Below are 24,427 nucleotides of genomic sequence, written 5' to 3'. Positions count from 1 at the left end.
TCCAGGACCATCGCTCTTTTGTTGACCGATTGAAAGAGCCTCACATTTTGAGACACTATCTTAAGTTGTAATGTCATAGATGGGAAAAAAAAATGTCAGGTTTCCAAGGAAAAAAATCCAACCATGACTCGGAAACTCACGTTCCCAAAAACTGCAGAGCCCTCTCCAAATTGGCAAGCTGCCCTTCATCTAGGTACCCTTAAATACTTGATGTTTTGCTCACATACTCTGGTGACTCATGAGCGTGCCCTTCATCAGGGCTTAACACAGCGAAAGGGTTGGGAGACTCAATCACCGAAGAGGTCCCAGGCAAAATGGGACTCTTCTTCAACCTTTTAGGGTCTCTTTTCATCTTCGTAATAGGACTTTTTGACACCACCTTGTGGAAAATGGCTGCATTTTCGGCAGCAGGCATTCTTGCCTCCTCCAGCTCTTCAGCAGACAATGACCACTCTATTGCAGATGCTCCTGACCCAGAAGCCATTGCCTCTTGCCCTGTTTCCGGACTTTCAGCCTCCACAATTTGCATAGTATTGCCCACGTCCTCCAGCTCAACCTCAGCCGCTGCCACCTCCTGAGGGGTTTTGGTAACCACCTCTTGCTGGACCTGCTCGCTCATAGGGACGGCCTCTTCCAACTCCCACTCCACCTCCTCCTCCAAAGACTGACCCTCTGGAGACCCGGCATCCTCCACCTCTTCCTCTTCTCCTCCCTCCTCTTCTTCTTCTGCTTCAGAATCCGGCTCAATCACAGTACTCTCACTTCTCTGCAATCTTTCCATCCTGGAATCTGCTTGCATCCTCTCCTGATCTCTTTCCCATCGCCTTTCGCACTGCATCTCTGTTGCGAGACTGCCAATACTTTGACAGGCCCTGCAAGCATGTTCTGTGCTCCCACACAGGTCACAGGAATAAGGATTTGAACACACTCTAGTTTCATGGCCCCGTTGCCCACAGTTCCTACAGACAACCCCATTTCCACAATTTTCTCGAGTGTGTCCGTACTTACCGCATCCGCGGCAGAAAGTGGCCATTCCTGGATAAAACAGCCTCTATTTTCTCCAATACAAAAATTTGCCGGTGGATACATTATTCCACCGATGCCCTCCGGATCTGGCTTAAACTTTACCCAGAATTTGATGTTCCCATTAAATACACCATACAAATTCCTTTGCTCAAAACCACCCTTTACCGTAGAACAGAATCTTGATAGGAAAGCCTCGATTAGTGATTTTTCAACAAAGGGGTTGTACATATGCACAGTCAAAGGTCTCTCAATGGCAGAGAATAAAGCATTGAAAGTAAAGTGCTCCATGTAGCGGTGGCAGCTATTGGCTCTTAAATCTTGAAAAAAGTTCAAATATACCTCTTCCAGAAAAAAGGACACATCGTAGGTGCAGGTAGCCGGGAACTCTTGGATGCAAAAGACTTGGTCCAGTGAAATTTTCCCCAATTTGATCAGAATCTTCTCCACGACAAATTTCAAGTTAAAGCGGTCCTTGTGACGGATGTCACCAACAAGGCATACTGTGTTCTTTACTCCAGCCATATTCTTTCAAAATGCCCAAAGCACAGGATCACTCTGGCACGACAGAAAGGTTTCCTCGTAGAAACGGCCCCTCTGACCCAGACCCAGCAGGGTTTCCCCGACCAGATCTGAGCCAAAAGGCCGAGAAGCGATAACCTGAAAAGGGTTTGCAGTACAGGCCGATGGTCCCCAATGCAGAACACTTATGAAGGCAACAGCTTACAGGCCCCAGACACAGTACGGGAGGCTTCTTTCTCTTACAAACCAGGGAAAACGTGCGTCCTACGCTCAGAAATCACCAGCATGCTCCTCTTCGTGTTCGCCATCTGCATAGCTCGGCCCACTTTTGGCCACGCCTTTTTTCGCACGTAAAGTCCTGGTGCCAAAGCACGCCAAGCAGAAAGACACATGAGAGGTGAATGGAGAAGTAGTGAAGAATTTTGTGAGAAGAGAAGAAGAAAAAAAAAAGGGGGATGCATTGTTGATTGTGAAGTCACGGCCCAATTATTGAGTGTTCCGTCAGGGCCCTTGTGATGTCATCCAGCGACCTGACCTTACTTGACCTCTGACCTGACAAGCCTCTTGTGACACGTGCAGTGTTCGTCCATTGTCCAGACAAGGTAGGTCCAGCTGCTGCTGATACATAGGAAGTGCTGGACTACTTTTTATCCTCCAAGTAATCCAGTTCAAAAGATCCACAAGAGGGAGACACAGGCAAACTTTACTCATTTAATAAAGCACTGGAAAAGGAAAATGGTTACATCCAACCAACTTTCTACAAAAGGGTAAATTCCCAGGGACAACTCAGCTTCCCATGTGTGCACAACAGGCCCATATCCAACCCAAGGTGCGTGGAGGTCCAAACACTTCATTCAGGTGATAAGCCATCCAAACACTTTATTCAGGTGATAAGCCAATTAACTAAACCATCAGTCTTAATTGGATTTGGGTTGTGAAGAGACTGGCTGGCTGGGTTGCTTGGTGCTGGAACAAACCAACAGCTGATGCAATTAGGAGATTGACGTACGCAGAAAGCAGCACAGCACTGACTGGGCAGAGAGAGGAAAAGCTGAAGTGCAGACTCCTGAGGCAGGCAGGATAAACGCAACTTTCCACTTGCTTGCTTGCTGAAAGGATGCTTGCAGTCTATCAATTTCATTCTGGATTAGAAGGGCTGCATCGGTCCTGGAGGTACTGCAATACCAGGTCAATGCATGGAGTGGACAGAGCAAGCTCTTTTTCCATCTCCCTGTTCGAAAAATCCATTTAATATATGGTCCCCAGACTCCCCAGATAGGGGACGTATCAGATATTAAACTGATAAGAACAGATAAGGTTTCAACATAACTTTATTAAAGTATAAGTTTGTACAAAAAAGAAACCAAGAATATAATAAAAACATAAATATTAAATTTCTTTAAGACAATGGTAAAAGAATATAAATTATAATACAATTGTGTTCCAAACTGCTAAACACCATAAAGAATTAGCTTTTTTTGTGCCCATATTTTTCTTATCTCTTAAAAAATAAATATATAGTTCACTTAAAGCAATTTTCATACAGTTTTTAACATCAATGTTATCATGTTTAAATATTAAAATATTTCTAGTTTTCCAAATGGCATTTTAAAACAATTAATAATCATCCAGCAGACTCTTTGTTGTCTGGGTGTAGGGCAAGTAAAAAGTCCATATAAAACATATTCGTGATTAAAATCTTTAAGACCACATATCTATTTAAAAAGAAGGCCCACTCTCTTTCAAATCTCCTGAGCGTAGTGACAGTTCCAGAACAAGTGCAACACCTTCTCATCCTCTCCACATCTGTCTCTTGGACATCTGTCTCTCGCCACCAGCCCTTGCCTATATTGAAACTCATGGGTAGGGAGACACTAGTGAGCGATTGCCCAGGATAGATCTTTGTTGATATTCGCCAGGTACTTCCCGTACACATTCCGCCACACTTTTTTGGATCTATCCTGTGAAAAATTGGAAACTGTCACTACCTCTTCATTCCTTCAACACAGTTTAGACACTTTTCTCTGGTCCCCCAAAATGTCAGGCTCCAATTCTTGGAGGCGTAAGAGCCTGACAGTTTTTTCTAGGACCGCATAATGTTTAGTGGGACACGGAAGTGCAGGAACATTTAGAGAGATACAGACCCATCTTTTAAAAACCATGCCCGTTGCATATTTTAAAAAGAGCTAAAAATGCCATTTGATTTAAACATCTTAAAACAGAAACAGAAATATTTAATATAAAAGAACTTAAAAAATTAGGAACATCTTTACCACCATTGTCTCTACTCTTATACATACTTTCACGCTTTAATTTTTCCATTGATGAACCCCATAATTGTAAGATTTCTCATGTTCCACATTAAAACTTTTTTCTCTATTTTATTAATTGCAATGTCCCAGTTACAAACTCCATTATTAGCCTGATTAAAAATAACCACTAACATTTTTATTTGGTCTTGCTGCATTTGGATTCCAGGTGTTATTGAAGAATCCCAATTTCCTATATAAAAACTTTTATTTACATTTAATTTATAACCTGATGCGTCACAAAAAAAGGTGGTGTTCATTAAAGTATGTCTTAATGTCGGGGAATTTGGACATAATACTGCAACATCGTCCATATAACTTAAAACCTTTAATTGATTGCCCCCTAAAAAGATATTCATGGGACACTCTGTCAAAGGCTTTTTCAAAATCAAGTGATAGAAATCAGACCCTTGCCATTTTATCTTTAAAATACCAAATTACTTCCCTTAAAATATTTAGTGACTCAGCAATGGACCTACCAGGTACCCCACAAACCTGATTAGGATGTATTATTTTGTCAATAAAAGGTTTAAGACGTAATGCTAAAAGTTTGGCTAAAATTTTATAATCTACGTTTAAAAGTGTAATGGGTCTCCAATTTTTAAGCTGATTTTTGTCCCCTTTTTTTAAATAACAAAGAAACTATCCCTTTCCTCCAGGACTGTGGTAGTTCTTCAACAGTTAAAGTTTCTTTGTATAATAAAAATGTCACTTTAAAAAATTTCCCAAAAAGTTAGATGAAATTCTATGGGGAGTCCATCCTCACCCGGTGTCTTCCCATTAGAAAAACTTCTAAGAGCAAATAAAAGTTCCTCCATGGTAAGATCTCGGGATAAATCTTCTTGGTCTAAAATATCTAACTTAAAATCAAGGGAATTAATAACCTCATTTCAAAAAAGGACATATCAAAAGATTTTTTATTAAAAAGAAGTTAGTAGAAATTAAAAGTTGAATTTAGCATTACATTTACAGTAGTTTCCCCTTTTAGATTAAAAATTAAATCACGTCTTAAATTTTTTTTTTTAAAAGAACCGGGAACACTTCTGATCTTCTTCTAAGTATTTCACGTGGGAGTTAAAAATTATTTGTTTACCTTTTATTTCAGCTTTTAAATTAACCATATCTAAATCTACATACCTACCAACTTCTTTTAATTTAAACAGGACATTAAGACGTTTATTAAGAATATTGTACCATTGTTTCTTTTCCTTTGCTTTCTTGCTACCTGCTTTAATAAAAAATAATTTAATTTTAGGCTTTGTGCCCTCCGACCAGTGCAGCACAGACTCACAGGGATTTCTTTTTTGCTGCCAACACTGGTAGGTCCGCACAAATTCTGCCTTAATTTCAGGATCTTCGAGTAACATAACATTTAACTTCCAATAACCTTTGTTTACCTTTTGTTCACCCTCTTCTTCTAAATGTGTTGATAAAAGCTTATGGTCTGAAAAAACATTATCAAGAAGTTCACATTTCAGGGGAGAGAAATTGTTAGAAGCAAACATAAAATCGATTCTGGAGTTCACTCTCCCATTGGACCAAGTGGCACCTGGGTCCGCCGGCAAGAGTGACCTCCAGCAATCCTTTAAATTAAAATCCTCAATAAAAAAATTTTAAGCAGGTAGGAAGTGCGGTCCTTCCTATTCCCATCACCCCCTTGCTTGGTTTCACCGTCTCAAATACAATTAAAGTCACCTCCTACCAGCAAGGGGGCGGAACCTGTACAAAATAATGGTAAAATGTTAAAAAGTTCTGCCCTCTCCTGTTTGTCAGGAGGGGCATAAACATTTAAAACACAACATAAAAGACCCTTAAAACGTAGATGTATTAAAATTGTTCTGCCTGGTAAAATTTCAGTAACAGACTGCATTTGTATAAAATTACCATGACACAATACACCAACAGATCTATTATTATTTGCCCCGGACCACACTGAAGGGCCCAGCTTCCAATCTTCCTAATATCATTATATTCCATTCGATTTGGGATTCCACAATCTTGCAATAAATAAATATCAAAGTCCAGAGTCTCTAAAAAGGAAAATAAAGCAGCCCTGCGAACAGGACTCTTTAATGACCTCACATTTAGTGAGGATATTTTTATAGATAGCGGCGACATAAATATCAAGGGGAGTCAGTTTCTAATTCAGATGATTCTGCCTCCTCAATTTCCTAGGAACAGGAGACACCAGGGTCTGGACAGATGGAAAAGATGTTGCTTGGGTCAGACTCGGAGATGTGCTGTGATCCAATTACATCTCTAATCTCACCCTCTTTTGAACTACGATGCTTGGCTTTCCTCTGTGATCCAGTTCCTTCTTCCTCTCTTATTCTCTTTGCTGTATAGGAAGTGTCCATAGCATCGCCCACCGCTTTTTTTGTCTCTGGTTCGGCGTTGTCATCTTGGACCTCTTTCTTCATCCTTCCGCTCGACTTCTGTGGTACTCCCGTTTCTCGCCGTCTATCTTTTACCGGAGTCCCCTCTACCACCGTTATAGAGAGACCTGACTCCGGGTACCTCTCTAGATGCTGCCATTCAGCGTCAGAGGCTCTCCGCATCAGACCTGCCTTAGATGGAGTCGCAAAGCCCGTCTGGGAAGCCTCTATGCCTTCCACATCTTGGCCTTTCTTTGCCCTGCCCTGTACTCGAGGCATACCAGGGCTAGGCTCAGGGCTGCCTCTCAAGCTTTCTGCTTGCAAAATAAGGGCTTGGGGACAGTCCTCCCTTGACCTCAAGGAGCGTCTCCTACAAGACTTTTCGACTTTTTCAGTCTGGTTGCTGGGGTCTCCCACAGGGCTCACCTCAGCCTTACTTATTTCGTCCAGGTTATTCTCAGTCAGATCCCCTGTAAGGGTTACAGAGGATCGCCGACTCTTTTTCTGGCTCGGCTAGAGCTCTGTTTAGACCCTTTAATATGTTTACTGCCAGCCTCTACTTTTCCCCCCATCGGACCGCCCGGTGGGGTTCTAGAGGACCCTGGCTTGATCTCACCGACCGCCTTCGGTTCAGATCCTGGGGCATTACCAGCAGCACCCATTTCCGTTATGGGCTGCTGCCTTGGCCCTGTCCTAGATTTCCCTTGCTCGGGCTCCACAGTGGATGCTCTATATGTGCGAGCCTTGAGAGGGCAATCCTTATGCTTGTGACCGTTTTTTCTGCACAGGTCACAGGCGTTGCAACCTGAGGACACATGTCCCTCACTACCGCATCTGTTGCAACACCTCACCCTTGAGTCGCAATTCTCCTTTGTATGCCCGAATCTCTGGCAACTTCTACAAAATGAGGGCATTTGGGAGTATAGGAGGTAACCCCTGTTCCGCTCTATGGCAAAATTTGACGGTGGGTGAAAGAGACCCCCAATGCCTGCAGGGTCTTTATCGAATTTCACAAAGTACTTCCTTTTACCATTCCAGAAGCCTTCCGAGTTTTTAACTTCATGCGAGAAGCGTACTTCTCTACAATATCATCTGAGGAATAGAGTGACATCTTCCTCTGGTACAAATGGATTGTACATACATACCACTAAATGTACCGACTCCTCACCGTAGAAGAGCACAAAGTGGAGACCGTCAAGACGGTCATCGGCCTTGTCCGCAACCTGCAATGCCGCATAGATATTATCGCAACATGCCTTTGTGCAAAACGTGATGGTATACAGGTCTTGTATTCCTGGTCTCTCAGACACAGGATGTCCTCCCTTCGGACCTGGAAGAAACCGTTCAGGATTTCCGCCACTATGAAACGCAGCGTCTTCCTTTCCCGGAATTCCTCCGCCACCTCAATCCGGATGGACTGATTTAGATGGGTCTCCCCATCCGCAAAGTCGAAGAAGAACGGCATCTCCACGATCCAAGGCCTAATCCCGACCCCCAAAACAAAAAATAGATACCCACCCGTCGAGATGGGTCTCCGTTTCAGCCCGGGGAAGGGGACCTGAGATGATTCGATGCCCGGTGAACTTGCCATGCTCCAAAAAATAACAAACAAAAACGCTCCCAGAGATCGCGATCGCCTCCCGTTGCCTGGGGACTAGGCCTATCCCCTATAGCAGCAAGGGGGCACAACACAGGCTATAAACCTGTGCCATCTCCCAATGCCGAGGAATCGGGTACCCCAGGCACCTTCCAGCCAAGACCCTGTGTATCCGTACACTTGATCTTATCCAAAAGGCTGAGAAGCGATAACCTGAAAAGGGTTCGCAGAACACTTGTGAAGGCGATAGCCTGCAGGCCCCAGCCCGACACAGTCCAGGAGGCTTCTTTCTCTTACAAACCAGGGAAAACGTGCGTCCTACGCTCAGAAATCACCAGCATGCTCCTCTTCGTGTTCGCCATCTGCATAGCTCCGCACACTTTTGGCCACGCCTTTTTTTCGCATGTAAAGTCCTGGTGCCAAAGCACGCCAAGCAGGAAGACACATGAAAGGCGAATGGAGAAGTAGTGAAGAATTGTGTGAGAAGAGAAGGAAAAAAAAGGGGGTATGCATTGTTGATTGTGATGTCACGGCCCCATTGTTGAGTGTTCCATCAGGGCCCTTGTGATGTCATCCAGTGACCTGACAAGCCTCTTGTGACACGTGCAGTGTTCCGTCCATTGTCCAGACAAGGTAGGTCCAGCTGCTGCTGATACATAGGAAGTGCTGGACTACTTTTTATCCTCCAAGTAATCCAGTTCAAAAGATCCACAAGAGGGAGACACAGGCAAACTTTACTTATTTAATAAAGCACTGGAAAAGGAAAATGGTTACATCCAGCCAACTTGCTACAAAAGGGTACATTCCCAGGGACAACTCAGCTTCCCAGGTGTGCACAACAGGCCCAAATCAAACCCAATGTGCATGGAGGTCCAAACACTTCATTCAGGTGATAAGCCAATTAACAAACCCATCAGTCTTAATTGGATATGGTTGGGGTGTTTGGAGGGAGACTGGCTGGCTGGGTTGCTTGGTGCTGGAACAAACCAACAGCTGATGCAATTAGGAGATTGACAGACTAGATGCAGGTACGCAGAAAGCAACACAGCACTGACTGGACAGACAGAGGAAAAACTGAAGTGCAGACTGAAGCAGGACACACACACAACTTTCCACTTGCTTGCTGGAAGGATGCTTGCAATCAATCTTTTATTTTTTTTCATACTGGATTAGAAGGGGTGCACCGGTCCTTGAGGTACTGCAATACCGGGTCAATGCGTGGAGTGGACAGAGCAAGCTCTTTTTCCATCTCCTTGTTCGAAAAATCCATTTAATATATGTCCCCAGATAAGGGACGTATCAGATATTAAACTGATAAGAACAGATAGTTTTTTTTAAGTTGACTACCCCAAAGGGGTATATTTTATTAAAAACCATTTGTGAGAACATAAAAGGAAAATTTTTCTTATCAATTAAATAATATTTGTACATTTCATCTAAAACCATCTTTAAAACATTCTCCTCAGAAATAAGATCATAATTAAAACATAAAATATTCTTGGCCATCCACAGAGCTGCTTTTACACAATTGGTAATCTTCCATGCCATAACCTTTTTAGTCCTTGATGGGCATTCCAGACCTCTGTAAAAAAAACACTGTCCATAGTTAAAATTGATAGTCCGGTCATTTTCTTCATCAGAGGAAATATTTTTGTCCATATATTTTGCGCAAAGTAACAGTACCAGAATATGTGGAACACGTCTTCCTCCTCTCTGCAACCTACTCTTGGACATTCGGCGGTGCCCGTCAGTCCTCTTCGGTGCTGGAATGCCCGGCATGGAAGACACTCATGTACGCAGCTCCAGGCCAGGTCTTTCTGTGGATTTAAAAGATAGTATTCACATCCTTCCAGATTTGTTTACATCTTGTGTCATTAAAATTCTTTATAGGGGTGGTCATTTTCCCGTCTTTTATTTCTTTTAAAATTAATTTACTATTTTTTTATATTTCAACCCTTTTCCTGCTTAAAATAAAAGATGTCACTATTTTTTCTAAAATAATAATAACTGGGCAGGTTAAAAGCATATGAGGATTTTAAAACTGTTTCAAACCAATGATTTTTCCTCATAAAATAACCTGTATTATAGAGAATAAAATAGGATCAATAGTTTTCTTTAAAAAGGGTATTAAAACATAGACTAAAATACTTTATTAAAAGGAACGTTTTAATGTCAGGGAAGTCTTTACCACCTTTGTACTTCGGAAGTTTTTCCATTCTGTATCCCCATAAAAAAAATTAAAACAAACTTTGTTAATTTTCTTTAAAAGACATTCAGGGGGAGGAAAAACCATGCCTAAATAAAGTAAAATTGGTAAAATGATCATCTTTGAAACTAAAACCTTCCCTTCCATTAATTTTTCTGTCACCGTATCCCAACTCTTTAGCCCATCGTTGGACTCACTGAAAGTGACTCCTAAAATCTGCACAGACTCAGACTCAGGAATAGAAATGTCCCTTAAAACCATCTCTCCAATATTTAAAATACTGCTTTTATTAAAATTAATCTTAAAACCAGAAGCGCAATAAAAATGTTCTATATTTTTTTTAGGTTTATTGAATCGACTGGGTGTCCCTACAAAGCACTGCAACATCATCCATGTACCCCACTACTTTAGCCTCTACTCCCCCCCCCCCCCGCCTGGCATGGGGACCAGTGGTGTAGCGTGGGTTGCCAGCACCCGGGGCAAGCCAAAAATTGCGCCCCCCCCCGCGCCTTCCCCAGGCACGCCACTTTTAACAGATACTATAGTAGATCACTAGCAGTCCTTTGTAACACCTCAGATAACACAGAGATAACTCTCTGAGTACAGATAATGTAGTAGATGGGTGTGAGGCCCCAGAATTCAGAACACACACAGTGTGACCTGAAGTCTGGGGCCAGAATGCGGCAGTGTGGGCCAAATTCTCAATCTCCTCCCCCAACCCTACCATGAAACAGATATGTGGATGGACATTATTATTACAGTAGAATACCGCACCATACCTGTTACATCCAGTGACGTCTCCTGTGATGTAGACTCTCCTCGACGTCTTCATTCAGAGATAAGACCGCCATGATAACTTCTTTCAGCCGCTTCTCGTCTCTGCAGAGTGTCACCGAAAATTTTTTAGGTTCCTCACTTTACTATCATGCTCTCCTTCCTGGTGTCTCAACACCTGCTGCCCCCCAATACTGAGCTAGAGCCAGACAGATAGCTTTCATTCCCCATAATATTATTCCTACTGTATATTATAATGGCCCCCTCTTTATTATTAATGTTCTGGCCCCCTCTTTAATAACAAAGAGGGGGCCATTATATTAGCAAAGAGGGGGCCAGTACATTAATAATAAAGAGGGGGCCAGTACATTAATAACAAAGAGGGGGCCAGTACATTAATAATAAAGAGGGGCCATTACATTAATAATAAAGAGGGGGCCATTATATTAGCAAAGAGGGGGCCAGTACATTAATAATAAAGAGGGGCCATTATATTAATAATAAAGAGGGGGTCATTACATTAATAACAAAGAGGGGGCCATTACATTAATAATAAAGAGGGGGGTCATTACATTAATAACAAAGAGGGGGCCATTATATTAATAATAAATAGGGGGCCATTACATTAATAATAAAGAGGGGCCATTACATGAATACCAAAGAGGGGGCCATTACATTAATAATAAAGAGGGGCCATTACATGAATAACAAAGAGGGGGCCATTACATTAATAATAAAGAGGGGGCCATTATATTAATAACAAAGAGGGGGGTCATTACATTAATAATAAAGAGGGGGCCATTATATTATTAATAAAGAGGGGGTCATTACATTAATAATAAAGAGGGGGGTCATTACATTAATAACAAAGAGGGGGCCATTATATTAATAATAAATAGGGGGCCATTACATTAATAATAAAGAGGGGCCATTACATGAATAACAAAGAGGGGGCCATTACATTAATAATAAAGAGGGGGCCATTATATTAATAATAAAGAGGGGGCCATTACATTAATAATAAAGAGGGGGCCATTACATTAATAATAAAGAGGGGCCATTACATGAATAACAAAGAGGGGGCCATTACATGAATAACAAAGAGGGGGCCAGTACATTAATAATAAAGAGGGGGTCATTACATTAATAATAAAGAGGGGGCCATTATATTATTAATAAAGAGGGGCCATTATATTATTAATAAAGAGGGGGCCATTATATTAATAATAAAGAGGGGGACATTACATTAATAATAAAGAGGGGGTCATTACATTAATAAAAAAGAGGGGGTCATTACATTAATAGTAATGTACTGGCCCCCTCTTTATTATTAATATAATGCCCCCCTTTTTATTAATATAATGCCCCCCTTTTTTTAAATAAAGTACTGGCCCCCTCTTTGCTAATGTAATGGCCCCTCTTTGTTATTAATGTACTGGCCCCCTCTTTGCTAATATAATGTCCCCCTCTTATTACTATGCCAATGCCATAGCCCTTCTGCTCCTCTCCTCTCCCACCCCCCATACTGCCCCCAGAGCCTCTGCACTGCAATTAGGAAAGGTAACATAAAAAAAAAATACTTACCCATCTCCATCCCTGCTTGTTCCCGCCGCAGGCGGTCACGAACGCCTCACTGTGCCTTCCTGCGCCGCGTCATCGCGTCATCTCGCGAGACCCGACGCAGGAGGTCACAGTGAGGTTATCGTGACCGAGTCCTGCATCGCGCCTCTACTGCCTTATATGGGGCATAACGGAGGGGACGGGAGCCATAGGCTCCCGTAGCCCTCATTGAAATTTCGGCTGCCTGGCGCCCCCTGCAATTTGGCGCCCGGGGCAACGGCCCCTCCGGCCCCCCCCACGCTACGCCCCTGATGGGGACTCCACATATTTGTTTGTCTCGTCTTATTGCACATAACAGAGGCTCAAGGGCGCAAATAAAAAGTAGCGGGGACAAGAGACACCCCTGCTTCACTCCTGATTTTAAAAGGACATCCTGAGTCTTAAAACCATTGATTAAAATCTTGCTTGTGCAGTGATCATAAAATGCTCTCAAGGATTGTAAAAAAACTTTCCGGTATACCCACTTTCTTTAAAGTCTGAAAAAGATAAAAATTTGATACTCGATCAAAGGACTTTTCAAAATCTAAAGATAAAATAGCTAAAGTCTCTTTCCTATCTTTGGTATTATTAATAACATCTTTTAAAAGATTTAAATTATCCCAAATACTTCTCCCGGGTATTCCACAAACCTGGTTTTGGTGAATTATCTTGTGTATTACTTTCTTCATCCTGTTTACACAAATATTTGCCATTATTTTATAACCACAATTTAGGACGGTGATTGGCCTCCAATTACTTACCGTATATCCGTCTTATCCCCTTTTTTAAAAAGTAGGGACACTTCTCCTTTCCTCCAGGAACCTGGGAGAGTCTTGGATCTAAAAACTTCTTTAAAAAGATAAAATAAATCTTCTTTTAAAATACCATAAAATGTAACATAAAACTCAATGGGTATACTGTCAGGCCCAGGAACTTTTTCATTTTTTAAACTTTTTATTGTCTCTGAAATTTCATGTTCCGTAATATCCTGTAATAAAAAACGTTTAGATTCATGATCTAAAACACTTTCAGTCACCTTCAGTGAGTCTTCTATAAAATATTTATCAACCTTTTTCTCATTAGGACCTGTGATTAGGACCTTTTGGGATAGTATATTTCAGATAATGACGGCACAAAACAGGATCAGCCCCCCTTTAACCATTCAAGTAGTTGTGCTTGGCTTTCTCCCCCTTGAATATAAAAAAAAAACCTCCAAAGTTGAACAGGCTTACTGGTTGAGGGGCTTCCTATTGGCCAAGGTAATAATCCTGAGACAGTGGGTGAAAGATAGACCTCCGACAATTAATGAATGGCAAACCTTAATGACAAGAATAACAAATTTCGAGAGTATGAAACGACGTGGGGTGCATTTTGCTACTGAAATGGGCATATAGAGAAAGTTGATATGGGGAGAGGAAATTCCCTGACTGGAACTGATGCTCTTTTAGTGCTATCATTGAGGCTACACTCCCACATTAATAAATATACCCGATTTTCTTGGATAGAAATGTTGCTGGACATGGCCCACATTGATTGGATCGGATGCTATAAAACTCTGATAGATATCTCAGATGGGGGTAAGAGTGCTCCATCGCCCCGCGGGGCCGCCGCACCAGACCAGACTAGATGGGATTGGCGGGTGGGGGATAATGGGGGGGGGGGGGGAAATGGGTCTCCCACTTTTCTATTGTTTCTTATCTTGGGGATAGAGTTGATGAACCTCGATATGTGATTAAGAAATGATATTATTGTCAGGATAACCTCGGCTATAGATGTTTTTTATATATGTATGTCACCATAATATGTAATTAGATACACTGTTTTAAATGCATTGACATATGTATTGTTATATGTGCTCAAAAAAAAAAAAAAAAAAAAAAAAAAAAACCTTTTTCTCATTAAACAATTCTGAATAAAAACCATGACCTTTATTTAAAATCCCTTCTATATTATTTTCTCCTTCAAGCTCCTCGATCTGGGTACATTTATCTTGAATTAAAAAAATATATATCTGGAGCAGGTCTCATTCTCTTCTAGGTGTTTCATTCTTGAGCTGAAAATAATTTCTTTGCCCCTCTGCTCCAAACATTGTACTATTTCTTTCCTATTTCGGCGATTTCTTTGTGCATCTCTATACCCAGATCTCGGAGCTTGTATTGCATCTGCAGACGGGTGTTTAGTTTCTCATAAAATTCTCTTTTTTCTCCACATTAATTAAAAAAAAAATGATTTTTATTTTCATTTTCTCCCACCATTCTGTTATAGGTGTCTGGGGATTTTTTACCCGTCTGCAGCGCTTGTAAAAGGTAATACAATCATTTAAAACCTTTGAATCTTTTAATAGGGAGATATTTCATTTCCAAGTTTTTTTCTTTTTACTCTTGCCACCATACTGGATTTTAAAAGACAATAACTTGTGGTCAGAAAAAATATTAGTTAAAAGCTCACAATTCAAAGGCAGTACTTGATAAGAGCAGAAAATAAAATCAATTCTGGATTTACAATTTGCATTGCTCCAGGTAACGCCGGCCTCTTCTGGTAGTTGACTATTGCATTTTTTATAAACATCGGTGAGTTTAAAATCTAAAATTAAGTTCTTTAGCAGAGAGGAGGATTTATCGATATTTCTACTCACCGCGTTTGAGAACCGGCGTTCCCCTCTTAAAATGCAATTAAAATCACCTCCTAAAATCAAGGGTTCGGAATCATTGATAAAAAGAGGTAAAATCTCCAACATCTCTGCCCTCTCCTTTTTATCAGTAAAAACATAAAAATTTAAAAACTGCCATTTAATACTGTCAATAAAATCCTTAACCAATAAAATTATTCCTGGTAAAATTTCGTTTACATGACCAATTAAAACATTTCCTTTAAATAAAATAGCAACACCTGCTGATTTGGATTGATTTGACCCTGACCACACTGAGGGTCCTTGCTTCCAGTCATTTTTATATTTTTGTCAGTGTGGTATATAGCATTCTTGTAAAAATATTACTGTAGCAGCTAAAACAGAGCTATTCTTCTGGTTCTTGAGTGAACACTCCGAGTATTAAAATAAATGCTGGTTAAAAAAGCCATGGTAAAAGAGATAAAAAGAAAGTTGCTGTCTTCTTACCCAGGCACAGCTTCAGACATCATCAGCAAAGCCAGAGACATTGCTTTCGCTCTTATCACCTTCACCGCCATCTGCCCCTGAGGTTACTGTGTTCATTGAGCCAGTAGGAGAGGAGCTGCCGTCACTCAGCTGACCCCCCTCATTTGCATTTCTGGCAACCGACCCATCACCCCAAACCTCGCACATGGGGCATGTTCTGGGTATCGGAGCTGCAGCCTCATTCCCCTCCCTTTCCGGGGCAGCGGTTTCGTTTCCGATACTATGCTTTGCTCCGTGGTGTTTCCAAACTGGTCCCCCTCCCCACTGGTATGAGGAGCGAGGCTCTGTTGTGGGCCTGAGGGATCAGCTGCCAGTCCCTCAGCAAGCTTCCTTCCCAGGCCTTCTTTTACCACCCCTGCATAGTCCGTCCTCTGTTTAGAAGCCACTGCTCCACCCGGATCTTCCATGGTACCGACCGATTGCCCAGGGACCGAGTGTGGGCCAGGCGGATCAGCATCATTCGGTTGAGCCTGACTCCCCTTTTCTGGCGGGGGTTTGTCCGTCCGCTGATCACTGGACTTTCGCTTTTGCTTATTCTGCCTCTGTTCTCTTGGTTCACCTGGTTGCGGGGGGTCTGCAGGTAGTGTCCACCTGTTTGACCTCTGTGTTTTGCTCCTCTCCTTTGGGTTCAGTTTGCAGTTCTTCTTGGTCCTCTGGCTGTGCTCCGAGTTTTGGCCTTAAGTTGTCATTGAACCTGAGAGGACAATTACAAACAAGATGACCTAATTGTTGGCACATTCTCTGGCCTCATGCTCCGTACTTCCACAATTCCTGCACATACTTTCACAATTCTCTGCAACGTGCCCGTATAATTTACACCGTCTACATTATGATCGCATATTAGAAAAAAAAATATCTCCCACCATATCCCCCAATTTAAAATGGGCTGGGGGCAACACAAACTACTTCTCACGCTTTAGGGCCCGTAAAATGCCAGGGCAGTATAAATACCCCACAAGTGACCCCATTTTGGAAAGAAGACACCCCAAGGTATTCTATGAGGGGGATGGCGAGTTCCTAGAATATATATTTTTTGGGCACAAGTTAGCAGAAAATGATTTTATTTATTTATATTTTTTTCTTACAAAGTCTCATATTCCACTAACTTGTGATAAAAAATAAAATTTTACATGAACTCGCCATGCCACTCACGAAATACCTTGGGGTGCCTTCTTTCCAAAATGGGGTCACTTGTGGGGTATTTATACTGCTCTGGCATTTTAGGGGACCTAAAGCGTGAGAAGTAGTTTAGAATCCAAATGCGTAAAAAAATGCCCTGTGAAATCGTAAGTGTACTCATTGGAATTTGGGCCCCTTTGCGCACCTAGGCTGCAAAAAAGTGTTGCACATGTGGTATTACCGTACTCAAGAGAAGTAGGACAATGTGTTTTGGGGTGTCTTTTTACATATACCCATGCTGGGTGAGATAAATATCTCTGTAAAAGACAACCTTTTTCATTTTTTTTATACAAAGTTGTCATTTTACAGAGAGATTTCTCTCACCCAGCATGGGTATATGTAAAAAGACACCCCAAAACACATTGCCCTACTTCTCCTGAGTACAGAGATACCACATGTGTGACACTTTTTGCAGCCTAGGTGTACAAAGGGGCCCAAATTCCAATGAGAACCTTTTAGGAGGGCATTTATAGACATTTGGATTCCAGACTTCTTCTCACGCTTTAGAGCCCCTAAAATGCCAGGGCAGTATAAATACCCCACATGTGACCCCATTTTGGAAAGAAGACACCCCAAGGTATTTCGTGAGGGGCATGGCGAGTTCATAGAAGATTTTTTTTTTGCACAAGTTAGCGGAAATTGTTATTTTTTACATTTTCTCACAAAATCTCCCTTTCCGCTAACTTGGGACAAAAAGTTCAATCTTTCATGGACTCAATATGCCCCTCAGCGAATACCTTGGGGTGTCTTCTTTCCAAAATGGGGTCATTTGTGGGTTTCCACAATCATTACATGTATGGCCAGCATTTATTTCTGCTATTCTCCTTATATTGAGCATACGGGTAATAAGGTTTGTTTTTTCCGTTCAGCCTCTGGGCTGAAAGAAAAAAATTAACGGCATAGATTTCTTCATTCGCATCGATCAATGTCAATCGACCAAAAAAGGAGGGGAAAGGCGTCTGCCTGGACATAGGAGCTCCGCCCAATATCCAAACCCACTCAGCTAGTAAGCCCTGGCAAACCCGATTTCTCCTTTCACATCAATCGATGTGGATGAATAAATCATTGCCGGAATTTATTTTTTATTTTTATATACAAAGTGTTTGCCAAAGCATATGAACACTGCCCCTCAGCTCATAAGCCTCGGAAAACTTATCTTTTTTACTGCAGAGGAGAAATCTCGTCTTGCAGCGAAGCATACACCAACTTTTGTGTAATCTGACAGCAGCGCAATGCTTCTGTCAAAATGCACTTCAGTGCTGCAGCTGGTTGATCGGTTGGTCCACCTAGAAGGTAAAAAAAAAACTGGCAGCAACGCAATAAATTTATTAACATTAACTTTATATAACATTTGAAACAGAACATTAACTTTTATAAACTTTATTGAACTTTTGGAACATTAACTTTTTTGCTTACCTGTGATTTTGTTTTTGTTTTTTACCTTTATAGGACAAACCTCGCCTTCCCCATGGGACAATGTGCAAAGCGTAAATCGCCCAGAGATGTGGCAAAGTACATTATGCACTTTGTCCCAGGTGAATGAAGAGGTTTGCAGCAGCTCTGTATGAAAGGGCCCTAATACCCCTTTGTGCCTGTCCTGTGTCACGCAATCCCTATACTAAGTGTACCTGTGTGTGGTACTTCCAGAAACACTCCCCTAAGCATAGGGCAGGGTGGTCAGGGCAGAAATAGCGGGTGTCACGCCTTATTCCACTCCTGCTACAGACACGACATCTTTTTCGGGGTGACGCTTGGTTTGAGGTACCAGCAACGACATTGGGGAAATGTCGCTCGTGTAGACGGCTCACTACACTGGTGGTTGGGGCCATGGAACCTCTTGGATACAGGAGGTTCTCGATGATCTCTTCCTAAAATTTGAGGAAGGATCCTGTTCTCCCAGCCTTACTGTAGAGAACAAAACTATTGTACATAGCCAATTGCATTAGGTATACAGACACCTTCTTATACCAGCGTCTGGTCCTGTGGGAGAGTAAATAAGGATCCAACATCTGGTCATTGAAGTCCACCCCTCCCATGAGCAAATTATAGTTCTGGACCGAGAGGGGCTTTTCAATGACACTGGTTGCCCGTTCAATTTGGATTGTCGTGTCTGCGTGAATGGAGGAGAGCATGTAAACGTCAGGCTTGTCTCTCCATTTCACCGCGAGCAGTTCTTCGTTACACAAGGCAGCCCTCTCCCCCCTTGCAAGATGGGTGGTTACGAGCTGTTGGGGGAAGCCCCGGCGACTAGGTCGTGCAGTGCCACAGCAGCCAAGCTGTTCTAGAAACAAATGCCTGAAGAGGGGCACACTTGTGTAGAAATTGTCCACATAAAGGTGGTACCCCTTGCCAAATAAGGGTGACACCAAGTCCCAGACTGTCTTCCCACTGCTCAGCTCCAGGGTCTGATCTTTACCCTCATAGACACAAAATGTGTGCGTATAGCCTGTGGCCCTTTCACAGAGCTTATACAATTTGACCCCATACCGGGATGTATTGTTTGAAGCCAAGGCTCCCGGTAAAATGTATCAGGGACTCGTCTATGCAGATGTTTTGCTCAGGGGTATACAAATCTGCAAATTTGGTGTTAAAGTGGTCTATGAGGGGGCGAATTTTGTGGAGCCGGTCAAAAGCTGGGTGGCCTCTGGGATGAGAGGTGCTGTTATCACTAAAGTGCAGGAAACGCAGGATGGTCTCAAATCGTGTCCTGGACATGGCAGCAGAGAACATGGGCATGTGATGAATTGGGTTCGTGGACCAATATGACCGCAATTCATGCTTTTTTTGTCAGGCCCATGTTGAGGAGAAGGCCCAGAAAAGTCTTAAGTTCGGAAACTTGGACGGGTTTCCAAAGGAAAGACTGGGCATAAAAGCTTCCCGGGTTGGCGGCTATAAATTGAGTGCCACGACTAAGTCAAAGAGCGCCGCAGTGAAGAACAGCTAAAAAAAAAAAACTGTGCCGATCCGATCTGAGTTGTCTCAACCCGAACTCCAGACTGGGTGGTGAAAGGGGGAACTACTGGTGCGGCTGAAGATGGGGGCTGCCAATCAGGGTTTGCCAGCACCTCAGAGACTCTAGGGGCTCTACGGGCCTGTCTGTGCGATGGCTGCGACGGGGGAACTACTGCACTTGCCACCATACCAGCTTCAACTGCCCTTCTGGTGCTCGCCACTTCACCATGTTCTACGGCAGTGCTGGTACTAGGTCCATGATGGGCTGCGCTGCTGGTGTATGCCTCACCACGTAATCCAACAGGTTCGTATTCTGACCCGCTGGATTCATCAGATGAGGGTTCCCATTCCTCATCTGACTGGGTCAGAAGCCTGTAGGCTTCTTCAGAAGAATACCCCTTCCTTGCCATTTGGTCAAATAAATTTAGGGGGTATTCCCTGAGACTACCCAAGAAAAAAAGCAAGCCTGTCTTACAAATGGGAGGCTAGCAAAGTACAGGAAGCCGCTGTGATTAATAAAAAATATCTAAAATGATTTTTTTTATCGCCACAGCGCTTGTGTAGTGATTGTGCAGTGATAAAAAATAAAATAAAAAATGTTGTCACTGCGGCGGGGCGGGCGTGGGTGAACGCACGTATGGGCAACTGATCAGGCCTGATTGGACAAACTGCGTTTTGGAGGTCGAGCTAAGGTAACACTAATACTATTATAGATCTGACTGTGATCAGTTCTGATCACTTACAGATACTATAAAGTACCAATGCTGATTAGTGATACGCTAATCAGCAAATCAGTGACTGCGGTGGGCTGGGCGCTAACTGAAGCTAACTACCTACCAAAGGGGCCTAAACTAACCTAAACCTAGCAGTCAATACTGGTGAAAAAAAAAAAGTGACAGTTTACACTGATCACTTTTTCCCTTTCACTAGTGATTGACAGGGGTGATCAAGTGGGTGATGGGGGGTGATCTGAGGCTAAATATGTTCTGCTTGGTGTACTCACTGTGATCTGTACTCTCTGCTGGGACCAACCGACGAAAAGGACCCAGCAGAGAGCACAGAAGCCATTTAACACATTATATTTATAAATATAATGTGTTATATGGCTTGTGATTCGTTTTTTTAAAAAGTCACCAACCTGCCAGTGCTGATCATTGGCTGCCAGGCTGGTGACCAACTCCTTCTGCGACTTTTGCCGACCCGCACTGCGCATGTGCGGGCCGGATATGCGCGTCTCGCAAGATGACGCATCGATGTGTCCAGGAGGAATAACCCGGCCGCCCGCAGGACGCATCCCTGCATTGGGCGGTTGGGAGGAGGTTAAACAGACATGATCAGAAAAAAAACACGTACTCCTGAACAAAGGCTTTACAAATAAAATTAGAAAAAAAACATCTACCTACCTCCACCACTATATAACTTTCTATGTGAATATCCCGGTTCCCAATCAAAACCCCCACACCATCATTTTTATTTATATTTGATCCTGACCAAACACAGTCACCCAAGAGCCACTTATTTGCATTTTGCAGATCCGAGATCCTGCATTCCTGCAAACAAATAATGTCAGCTTTTTGGTCTTTCAAGAACTCCAGAATTGCAGATCTTCTGGCTTTCGATGTCATCCGCCTCACATTTAAGGATACGACATCAAATGCAACTTGGGTAGCCATTTGTCAGTGTAGATTTTAATATTCGTGAACACACCTCACATCATTAGCCTTTTCCTTCTGGGGTAATCCCTCCAGACACTGAAGGTATGCTTTCTGGGTCTAGAAAAGGAGCATCCGATGCAATAGCTGTTTCAGGATATATTCTCTGCTCAATAGAACTCATATCCCCCATACTAGAGCAGAAGGTCCGCAGCCTTTTGGACTGCGAACCCCATTCTTCCTCAGGGGCCCTTGGACCAGAAACAGAAAAGTCCCCCTGATTACCAACTATCTGCTGCTCACACAGGGTCTCAACCCAATTGAGCACAGGGGTTTGGGCCACATCACCAGACAGAACGTCACCCAGGAGGATGGTTTGAGCGTCAAGGGGGAGCGCAACTTTCTCTTCCAACACCACCTCCCCTGGTGACACCTCCATCTCACCCTCCTCCACAGGCCTAGCAGGGGTCTCCACTCTCTCCGCTACAGCATTCCTGAAAATGACTTCACTTCTGGGTTGACTGCCTGCAGCTTGTGCATAGGTCTTTGTAGAACATTTGGCTGCCGTATGCCCCTCCACTGCACAAATGTCAAACTTCTTAGGTCGGGAACAATGATTGGCTTCATGCCCAGGCACACTGCAATTCCTGTAACACTTCCCTATCTCACATTGGTCCTTTGTGTGACCGTAAAGGAGACAGGTGCGACAAAAGAAAGGCTTGTTAGGATAGAAAAGAAATCCACTGATACCAGCCACAGTAAAGTTGGCCGGTGGATGGACAATCTCTCCAATGCCATCTTCATCTGTTCTGAATACCGCATAGAGCTTGTATCGGCAGCAGAACACACCAATCTCATTGTAGAGTTTGATCCCCCCTCTTAGTGATTTGCGAAAACATTCAATCACCTTAATGTCTGCATAGGGGTCATATAGGTGTACGGTCACAGGGACTTCGACAAAGGAGTACAAAGGTCTTACATAAATACCTTCCATTTCAGCTTCACCGGCAATTCTCCTCAATTTCTCGAAGGTTTAAACACAGATGCCTTCTCCCACGAAAGTAACATTGTAGAGGCCTTGCTTTTTGAAGTCCTGCATACTGAAGATGTCTCTCATCGAAAGTCCAGACAATTTTGTCAGGATTCTCACAGAAAGGTTTTCACGTCTTTCGTCCGCCACCTCGAACTGAATAGATTTTGTCATCCTTTGTAATCTGGCCATGCCAGCGATGCCGTCCAACGAGTCCTTCAGCTAGTCCCACAAACCCAATTGTCAGCATATGGCTTAAGTCCACAAGGAACGATGCCATAAGGCCGAGCAGAAGGGAGACCTCAGGACAAACTCTTGACCAGACACTTGGTCTGAGCCAAAAGGCGATACCCGGTCGGCCTCGACGACGGGGCCGCTTCTCGCCAATGCAGAGCACTTCTCAATGCAACAGCCTACAGGCCACAGCCACAGTCACAGTCCGGGTGGCTTCTTGCTCTCTCACAAACCAGGAAAAAACTTGCGTCATCTGCTCAGCAATCACCATCATGCTCCTCTTCGTTTTCGCTATCTGCATAGCTCCGCCCACTTTTTGCCACGCCTGCCTTTTCTTTGCACGTAAGTCCTGGTGCCAAAGCACGCCAAGCAGAAAAACTGATGAGACGAGTGAATGGAGAAGTTAAAAAAAAAAAAAAAGGTATGCATTGTTGATTGTGATGTCACGGCCCCATTGTTGAGTGTTCCGTCAGGGCCCTTGTGATGTCATCCAGTGACCTGACCTTACTTGACCTCTGACCTGACAGGCCTGTTGTGACACGTGCAGTGTTCCGTCTATCGGCCAGACATGGTAGGTCCAGCTGTTGCTGATACATAGGAAGTGCTGGACTACATTTTAGCCTACAAGTCATCCAGTTTAATAGATCCACAAGAGGGAGACACAGGCAAACAAACTTTACTTATTTCAAAAAGAACTATGAAAGCAAAATTGGTTACATCAAGCAAACTTGCTTCAAAAGGGTCAATTCAAAGGAACAACTCAGCAGACTGCCCAGGTGTGCACAACAGGCCCAAATCAAAACAGAGGTGCACAGAGTGGAGGGAGGTCCAAAAACTGCATTCAGGTGATATCCAAACACTTCATTCAGATGATAAGCCAATTAACACAACAATTAAGCCATCAATCTTAATTGGATTTGGGCTGTGAGGAGAGGTGACTGGCTGGCTGCGTTGCTTGGTGCTGGAACAAACCCACCACAGTGATGCAATTAGAGATTGACAGCTAGATGCGCAGCCCAGTATGCAGAAAGCAGCACCAGCAAAACCCTGCACAGAGGAAGGAGAAGGGAAGTGCAGACTCCTGAGGCAGGCACAGCACTTTCCACTTGATTGCTGGAATGGATCCTTGAAATCCATCACTCAATTTCATTCTGTTTTTTCATACTGGAATAGAAAGGTGCACCGTCCTGAGGGTACTGCAATACCAGGTCAATGCGTGGAGTGGACAGAGCAAGCTCTTTTCCCTCTCCCTGTTCGAAAAATCAATTTAATATATGGTCCCCAGATAGGGGAAGTATCAGATATTAAACTGATAAGAACAGATTTTTTTTTAAGTTGATAACCCCAAAGGGGTATATTTATTAAGAACAATATTTACATAGGTAAATTCACATAAAATTACCTAATAGGCTCATATCGATCATAAAATTCAATTCTCATATAAAAGACAAATTTAAATAACATTAAACGACTGACCCCCATTCTCTTAAAAACCACTTATTACACATAAAAGGAGCATGTTTTCTGTCTATTAAATAATACTTAGTATACGGGGTGGGAACCCGACTCGAAGTAATTACTTTCAGAGTGCCAGGAGGTTATATCTTCACTTAAATAATACTTATACATCTCGTCTAAAACCATTTTTAAAACATTTTCTTCCGAGATAAGATCATGTTTAAAACACAAGATGTTCCTGGCCATCCACAGTGCTGCCTTAACACAGTTAGTGATCTTTCATGCCATAGTCCTCTAAAACCTTGATGGGCATTCCAGTTCACCATAAAACACACCATCCATAGTTAAAACTGATAGTCCAGT

General features: G+C 42.9%; 2 non-coding genes and 1 pseudogene across 2 annotated transcripts; all 3 read right to left on the bottom strand.

Annotated features, from left to right (window-relative positions):
• Positions 1-2,696: 2,696 nt before the first annotated feature.
• On the bottom strand, positions 2,697-2,907 carry LOC122942782 (annotated as a pseudogene).
• A 6,092-nt stretch (positions 2,908-8,999) lies between these two features.
• LOC122942738 lies at positions 9,000-9,186 on the bottom strand. The gene has a single exon (XR_006390678.1). It is a non-coding gene; the product is annotated as a U2 spliceosomal RNA (small nuclear RNA).
• Positions 9,187-23,778: 14,592 nt separating this feature from the next.
• On the bottom strand, positions 23,779-23,962 carry LOC122942697. Its single transcript, XR_006390651.1, has one exon. It is a non-coding gene; the product is annotated as a U2 spliceosomal RNA (small nuclear RNA).
• Between the last annotated feature and the right edge of the window lie 465 nt (positions 23,963-24,427).

The sequence above is a fragment of the Bufo gargarizans genome, chromosome 6 (assembly GCF_014858855.1).
Source record: "Bufo gargarizans isolate SCDJY-AF-19 chromosome 6, ASM1485885v1, whole genome shotgun sequence".
In the NCBI taxonomy this organism is placed as follows: domain Eukaryota; kingdom Metazoa; phylum Chordata; class Amphibia; order Anura; family Bufonidae; genus Bufo; species Bufo gargarizans.
Note: the sequence above shows the minus strand (reverse complement) of the source record. Positions and strands in the feature narration are given on the sequence as shown.